Source organism: Lepisosteus platostomus, chromosome 5 (assembly GCF_059453375.1).
Source record: "Lepisosteus platostomus isolate fLepPlt1 chromosome 5, fLepPlt1.hap1, whole genome shotgun sequence".
In the NCBI taxonomy this organism is placed as follows: Eukaryota; Metazoa; Chordata; class Actinopteri; order Semionotiformes; family Lepisosteidae; genus Lepisosteus; species Lepisosteus platostomus.
Genome location: NC_142615.1, coordinates 10,748,817 through 10,756,103, shown reverse-complemented (window position 1 = coordinate 10,756,103; position 7,287 = coordinate 10,748,817). Strand labels below are relative to the sequence as shown.

General features: G+C 43.4%; 2 non-coding genes and 1 pseudogene across 2 annotated transcripts; 2 read left to right on the top strand and 1 right to left on the bottom strand.

Moving 5' to 3' along the window:
• Positions 1 to 270: 270 nt before the first annotated feature.
• LOC148663371 (5S ribosomal RNA) lies at positions 271 to 389 on the top strand (annotated as a pseudogene).
• Positions 390 to 988: 599 nt separating this feature from the next.
• On the bottom strand, positions 989 to 1,153 carry LOC148663370 (U1 spliceosomal RNA). Its single transcript, XR_015938655.1, has one exon. It is a non-coding gene; the product is annotated as a U1 spliceosomal RNA (small nuclear RNA).
• Positions 1,154 to 4,589: 3,436 nt separating this feature from the next.
• Positions 4,590 to 4,708, top strand: LOC148663369 (5S ribosomal RNA). Its single transcript, XR_015938736.1, has one exon. It is a non-coding gene; the product is annotated as a 5S ribosomal RNA (ribosomal RNA).
• Positions 4,709 to 7,287: the final 2,579 nt, after the last annotated feature.

The window sequence follows — 7,287 nt, the reverse complement described above, 5'->3', positions numbered from 1 at the left end:
CCCAGAAATGTTTTCAGAGTGCTGTGCACTGGAGGTTTTTGTCTTGTGAAGACTTGCCTTGTGCTCCTCCGTGCAGTTTGTTTGTTCTCCTCCAGTGCGGGACAAGCCAACACAAGGGAGCACATTCGCCAACATCCAGGTACGCAATGCGATTTGGAAAGAGGCTCCTTTCCAAAGAGTTGCACATGAACGATCCTTCAGTCCCGCTCGGGGGGCACAGAGCCCCAGCCACACACAGCTTCAAGTAGCGAGTTAAGCGCCATGGCTTTCGCTTGCGGCCACACCACCCTGAATGTGCCCAATCTCATCTGATCTCAGAAGCTAAGCAGGGTTGGGCCTGGTTAGTACTTGGATGGGAGACTTCCTGGAAATACCAGGTGCTGCAAGCTTTTGCTCTCTCGGCCAGCAGGGGTCGCTGTTGGTGCCGTAGGCTTTGGGAGGAAAACCTGGAGGATGGAAAGGTGATCTATAGCCTCATCTCTAGAGATGTTTTGTTGCTATGGCATGTGTGTGACCCATATAAAAAAAAACCCGTTTGTAAAACAAATATCGAAGCTGCCTCTAAATCTGCAAATGAAGATGAGTCGATAAACCACTTGTTTTTCGTATAACTATACATATATTCATTTATTACTGATTTCATTCATTGAGCACAGATCCAATAGAGGTACAGCCATTCACTGTTTGACATGTCTGCACTGGTACAGAACCTAGCAATCAGAAAACGGGTGAAACTGTCTTGAGAATTAGCATACAGTACCGAGGCCCCCATGACCAAATAAATTGGCCTTAATAATGCAGACTACAGCAAAACGACTGACTTTGAAAAGGGAATGAATGTCCGGAAGGAGTAGTGTAACCAGCTTGAAATGCTTCTCCGGACCTCTAACTAAAAGAAACCGGGAACCAGCAGTGGCTTTCGAACTGGGATCCTATCGCAGCACGTGGTGTCGTAACTCTTCCGTATCTGATATTGGACCAAGCACATCAGGGGAGAGCGCGAACGCAGTCCCCCAATACCAGAAATGATGCAGTCGAGATTCCCACATTTGGGGAATTCGCAGGGGTCAGCACAGCCGGAGTGCAATGGCCGAGCCTCGCCTTGGGTGAATCGATTTTTTAAGAACTTTATTTTCTTTTCACAAAAAAATACAGGACATCACAAATTCGAAAGCTTTACATTAATATAAATACTTAAAACAGTATATATGATCACATCTCATTACATTTTGACACGGTACCAGTTACATAGCAACAATTTTCTTTTTTTCTGGTGTAAATCACATTCTTTACTTAAACATGATAATGTTTTTCACAGTTTCTTGAGATATTGACCTATGCTCTCTATTTCCCACAGATTTTCTGCTTCCTCCCTCCTTTCTCTCCACAGATCTCTGAGGTAATAGTTCTCTCGGGTGATGAACAGGGCCAGGCTACCTGCTGCCTTGACTGGGACCTCGATGCCTTTGAACAGCCCCATGTTTCTCACTCTCCACAGGGGTCTTTCCCACTGTTCACCACGGCCCAGATCCTGTCAAACACGTCAGGAGGAAGTTTGACAGGAGAGATGCCGTTTTAGCGGCAATGCTTGTTAATAAGACAGAATTAAGCGGTGGTATGCTGTCCTAAATGAGGCCCCATCTCACCCTCCATCTCTGTGGTGCAGCCACAGAGAAAGTATTCATGCAGGCTGATTTAAGATGTTTTCTTTTGATAAGGGACAGCTCCCAGATGGGGATGCACTTAGCTAAGCCTGGCTATCATGATCAATGGTCATCCATTGGCGCCTATCCTTTAGGGAGTGCCAAATGGACATCTGGACTGCATTCCTAAGTGTCAAGAGTAAGTGACTCATATCTCACCTTGATCAACCAATCAGGGACTGGCAGGGCGTGGTAATACCACGTGGGTCTCCAATGCCCGCCAAACTCTCAACCAATCAGCACACATCTGTGTCTTGGTCAAAAAGGGAGCGCAAGCTCAGATCGGGGCTCTCCTTGGCCATTTTCGCGCATCCTCAGAGACAATCATGTGACAACTGCTGTTGTCTGCAAAAGGGACTTGGACTTTGTTCTAAGCGCGAGGCCGAGGATCCCGTACGTACTCAGAATTCTACCAACATGAATGCTCCGCTTGATCAACGGCAGCCTACAGTTGGACCCTCGTCGACAACCTGAATAGCTTATTCAGAAGCAGCGCTGGACCGGGAACGAACCAGCTTCTTCCCAGGCAAAAGAGTGACTTGTGAGGACTCGCGGTCACACTCTGTGCATAGAGACTTTCTACTAGCCAGCCGGACTGCTGGTAGATCCCCTCGGAGCAACGACTGCCCTGCGCGCCGCAGTCAGATTCCTCCGCCCGTCCTACTCCGAGCTGCACCTTGACTGGTTGGCCGGTAGCCAGAGAACGCCCACACAACGCCCATTGGACAACCGCTGCAACAGAGGCTGCAACAGAGCCTGTCAGCTGGTTTGGTGTTCGTGCCGGGAGATTCCAAATCCATACACAGTGGATAAGCAAACCCCATGTTCTACATTGCGTCTCGAGAATTCAATTGTACCTCAACACAAGTTGTTATCAATTTAATTCATGAGTAATGTATTTACTTCCGAGTTTAGAGTAACAGTGGGTAATAACACTGATTAGCGATTTGGTAACCGAACGATATATATTGACATATATTCTCTGTTGTGTATCTCTTTGTGTTAGCATCTCTTCGAGATTATATACCTTGTATATTGATAACCCTCACAGTAAGGTCTGCCGCTCGTATCCAGGCAGACTAGTATATGTTTGGTGCACAATTTATATGAATAAATGTATCTCGTGTATTGAACCCGTGTGTGTGCGTTGTTAGTTGTTCTGACGATTGATTTTCTAAAAGCCACAACGAACAACCTCGTGATTACTGCTACAATTAATAATTGTCTCAGTAAACCCATCAAACCACGATACACCACCATAAACTATATTAATTTAGGAACATAAACATATAGTGTAAACTGTATATGGCTGGTATTGGTAGTTTAAAGAAAAAATACACACCAGTATTCCACTTTCTTCCTAAACATTTTAAGCATCAAAGTCTTACATGTAGTAAGATTTTACCACGTTTCGGAAACGTTTTTACATGCTCCTTCTGACCATCTTAAGTTTATATACTTTGTGAAAAGTCATAAGATATTAACATTTTCTGTGAATGTGCTCGTTATCGGAGTAAACAAAAGCATACTTTTAGAATTTGATTAATAGGGAATATAATATGGAATCACGTACCTAAAGAAATTAATAACGATATAATTATTTTTATGTACTGTAGCTCAAATAGTAGTATAATACACTTTCTATGGATACATGTGCTTCTACGCAACGCAGAAGCACATCCACAAGTAACATTACCTAGCTAAGAGAGGACATTGGCTAGCCAATATGATAAATACAGTGGAAAAAACAATTGGGAAAATAAGACCTGCTGATCTGTTATACATACCAGGAAGAGAACAGAATATGATTTTTTTCTGTGTCGAAACGTGTGTTGTCTTTATGAAATTCATGTATTTTAAACGTTTCATTAAGAAGAAAAAAACTTACAGAAAGATACTAAGCTGATCACGAGATAGAAAGATCACCCGTTTTTCGCGCATAAAAAGTGGCTATTAACTGGGTGAACTGTTATTAACTGGAGTCAACTGGGTGAAAACACATAATATGAACATGAAACAAAACAAAAAATAAAAATAAGATACAATCTACAGACATTAAAACCGGTGTCATGGAAATATAACTATCAAGGAAGCCACAAGAGAGAGTTCTCACCTGAGAAAGGTCTTTATTTCAATATTGCAATATTGGGAGCCCTGCTGCCACTTCGCAAAGTGCAACCAGAGACTCAATTTGTTACAAGCAGTACAGGGTTTTTATAAGACGTTGCGCTGTAAAAAAGCTCAGCGCTTTGTCCCTTCTAAAACTTCCCCTTTCCCTAAGAGAAAACAGATTACATCAAAAAGCGAAAGAAGAAGCACTAGATATGTTATTCAAAGCTTATCAGTTACTTTCAGCTAATTCTAACGACCCAGACAGCATATATTGTTTTGGTACATTGTCTTCTAAAGTAACCTAAACAGTGTACTTTGTTGACGCACTGTTTTCTAAAATTCTGCACGCACTGTAGCACAGCAGTTACATCCTTGAAATATATTATCTAAAAGCACCAATATATTTCTTTGCAAAGCTCTCTACATTTTAAGAATCAATTTAGTTATTAGATTTCCACTTCAAGACTTGTTCGGCTGGCGTTCGGGGAGTCGCGTTTTTCAGAATTGTATTGAGATCGTTTTCCACAGAGCTCAGATGTCAAAGCACAGCAGCAGCTCTCCACAGCGATCCTCTATAGCGCCCTTTCTCCCGCAGCTCCGTCCTCATTGGAAGGAAGCAAGAGTGAAAGGCTGAAGTGAAATAGAGCGGGGACGAAGGCAGTGAAGAGAGAGAACGTGGGAAGAAGAGAAAAACGCAAGGGAAAAAAGCAGCGTCGTAAAAGAGGTGACGGAGCTGTCCTCTCTATAAGAAGGGTGCCAGCGAGCCTTGCTCTCGCTTACGGCCACACCCCCTTGAGCACACCTGATCTCGTCTGATCTCGGAAGCTAAACAGGGATGGGCCTGGTTAGTACTTGGATGGGAGACCGCCTGGGAATACCAGGTGCTGTAAGCTTTTAAGCGCAGGAGGCGCCCTATCCCCGCTCGCTCGCTCATTCCCCTGTTCACACGTGCAGTGCGGCTTGTCCGTCTGTTTATTTGTCAGCTTTGGCGAGACACGGATGCTTGTGTATTAGCGTGAGCGTTTTTTATTCTGATCAGGAACAGTTTTACAAGTCCGCAAAGGATCGAGGAAAGGTTTATCGCCAGCTGAAAAGAGACACAGCGCTTCGGCTGTGGAGACTTGTTCGGCTGGCGTTCGGGGAGTCGAGTTTTTCAGAATTGTATTGAGATCGTTTTCCACAGAGCTCTATGGAAGCCCGTTTCCGCCAGGGAGGAAAAAAAAAACGCGCTATGCTATCTCAGAATTCCGACTTAGTATCTCAGAATTGCGACTTAGCAACTCAGAATTCCGACTTAGCAACTCAGAATTGCGACTTAGTAAGTCAGAATTGCGACTTAGTATCTCAGAATTGCGACTTATTAAGTCAGAATTCCGACTTAGTATCACAGAATTGCGACTTAGCAACTCAGAATTCTGACTTAGTATCTCAGAATTGCGACTTAGCAACTCAGAATTGCGACTTAGCAACTCAGAATTCCGACTTTATATCTCACATTTGTGACTTCGAAATAGCCGTATTCCATTGTCTGTCCTTTTGTTATTGTAACGGATTCGGGTTCTAGGGATTGTGCCCTCGCCGCTCCCACCCTAGTTCGTGCCTCGCTGCACTGGCTCGAACCTGAGTCTTGCCAGCTGAGCTAAAGAAGACCTTCTTTTTTAAGTAAAAAAGGACATACAATGGAAATACGTAAAAAGTATGTTTCAGCTTTTATAATTGTGAATTCTTCTGGATGTGAAGTGCCTATTTCTGTATCTTATTTCATATTCTGTCTACGTAAATAAAAACTATTTTAAAAAGCCCACCATGCACTATTCCATCCGGGTACTATGGAAGCCTCACTGGCGGAAATGGGATTCTATAAAAATTAGTGTAATTAATTTGATTTTTATCAGGGCACTGTACAGGACAAGTCTTCAGGCTTATAGATCCTATGATCCTGTACGATTCATGAAAATAGTGTAACAGAACGGCCGACATACAGGTTGTACGATCTGGTTGCAGTACACCACCCTCCCCTGCGCAGAACAGGGATGCTGGCCGCCAGGGTTAAAGAAAATGAGCCAGTGCAGCGAGGCACGAACAAGGGTGGGAGCGGCGAGGGCACAAGCCCTAGAACCCGAATCCGTTACAATAACAAAAGGACAGACAATGAAATATGGCTATTTCGAAGTCACAAATGTGAGAGTTGCTAAGTCGCAATTCTGAGATACTAAGTCGGAATTCTGAGTTGCTAAGTCGCAATTCTGAGATACTAAGTCGGAATTCTGACTTGCTAAGTCGCAATTCTGAGATACTAAGTCGGAATTCTGACTTACTAAGTCGCAATTCTGAGATGCTAAGTCGGAATTCTGAGTTGCTAAGTCGCAATTCTGAGATACTAAGTCGGAATTCTGAGATACCATAGCGCGTTTTTTTTTCCTTCCTGGCGGAAACGGGCTTCCATAGAGCTCAGATGTCAAAGCACAGCAGCAGCTCTCCACAGCGATCCTCTATAGCGCCCTTTCTCCCGCAGCTCCGTCCTCATTGGAAGGAAGCAAGAGTGAAAGGCTGAAGTGAAATAGAGCGGGGACGAAGGCAGTGAAGAGAGAGAACGTGGGAAGAAGAGAAAAACGCAGGGGAAAAAAAGCAGCGTCGTAAAAGAGGTGACGGAGCTGTCCTCTGAAGTGGAAATCTAATAAGTAAATTGATTCTTAAAAATGTAGAGAGCTTTGAAAATATTGGATATATTGGTGCTTTTAGATAATATATTTCAAGGATGTAACTGCTGTGCTACAGTACGTGCAGAATGTTAGAAAACAGTTCGTCAACAAAGTACACTGTTTAGGTTAGTTTAGAAGACAATGTACCAAAACAATGTATGCTGTCTGGGTCATTAGAATTAGCTGAAAGTAACTGATAAGCTATGAATAACAAATCTAGTTTTTCTTCTCTCGCTCTATGATGTAATCTGTTTTCTCTTAGAGAAAGGGGAAGTTTTAGAAGGGACCAAGTGCTGAACTTTTTTACAGCGTAACGTCTAATAAAAACCCTGTACTGCTTGTAACAAATTGAGTCTCTGGTTGCACTTTGCAGGGCTCCCAATATTGCAATATTGAAATAAAGACCTTACCCAGGTGAGAACTCTTTCTTGTGGCTTCCTTGATAGTTATATTTCCATGACAATTTGGGGGCTCGTCCGGGATCACAAACCTGAGCGCGAACGGCTGCTGAAACTCCATCCGGACCCGGACAATTTTAGCAAATTGGACGAACCTCGGAGGATAAACTGTTTATCCTTCCAGAGACGCGTCTGGAGAATTGGCAGCTGTCTGATGTCAGTAAGTGATCCTTTAAAATTAATAGTTTGAGAAGTGAGTCACAGGGGTGTTCTCACGCGGGTTTGATGAGTCCAGGACTCATATAAAGAACTTATCTTAACACAGACGTGTGGTTTTTGCTCTGCGGAGTAGTTAATGTGATAAGGTTCTAA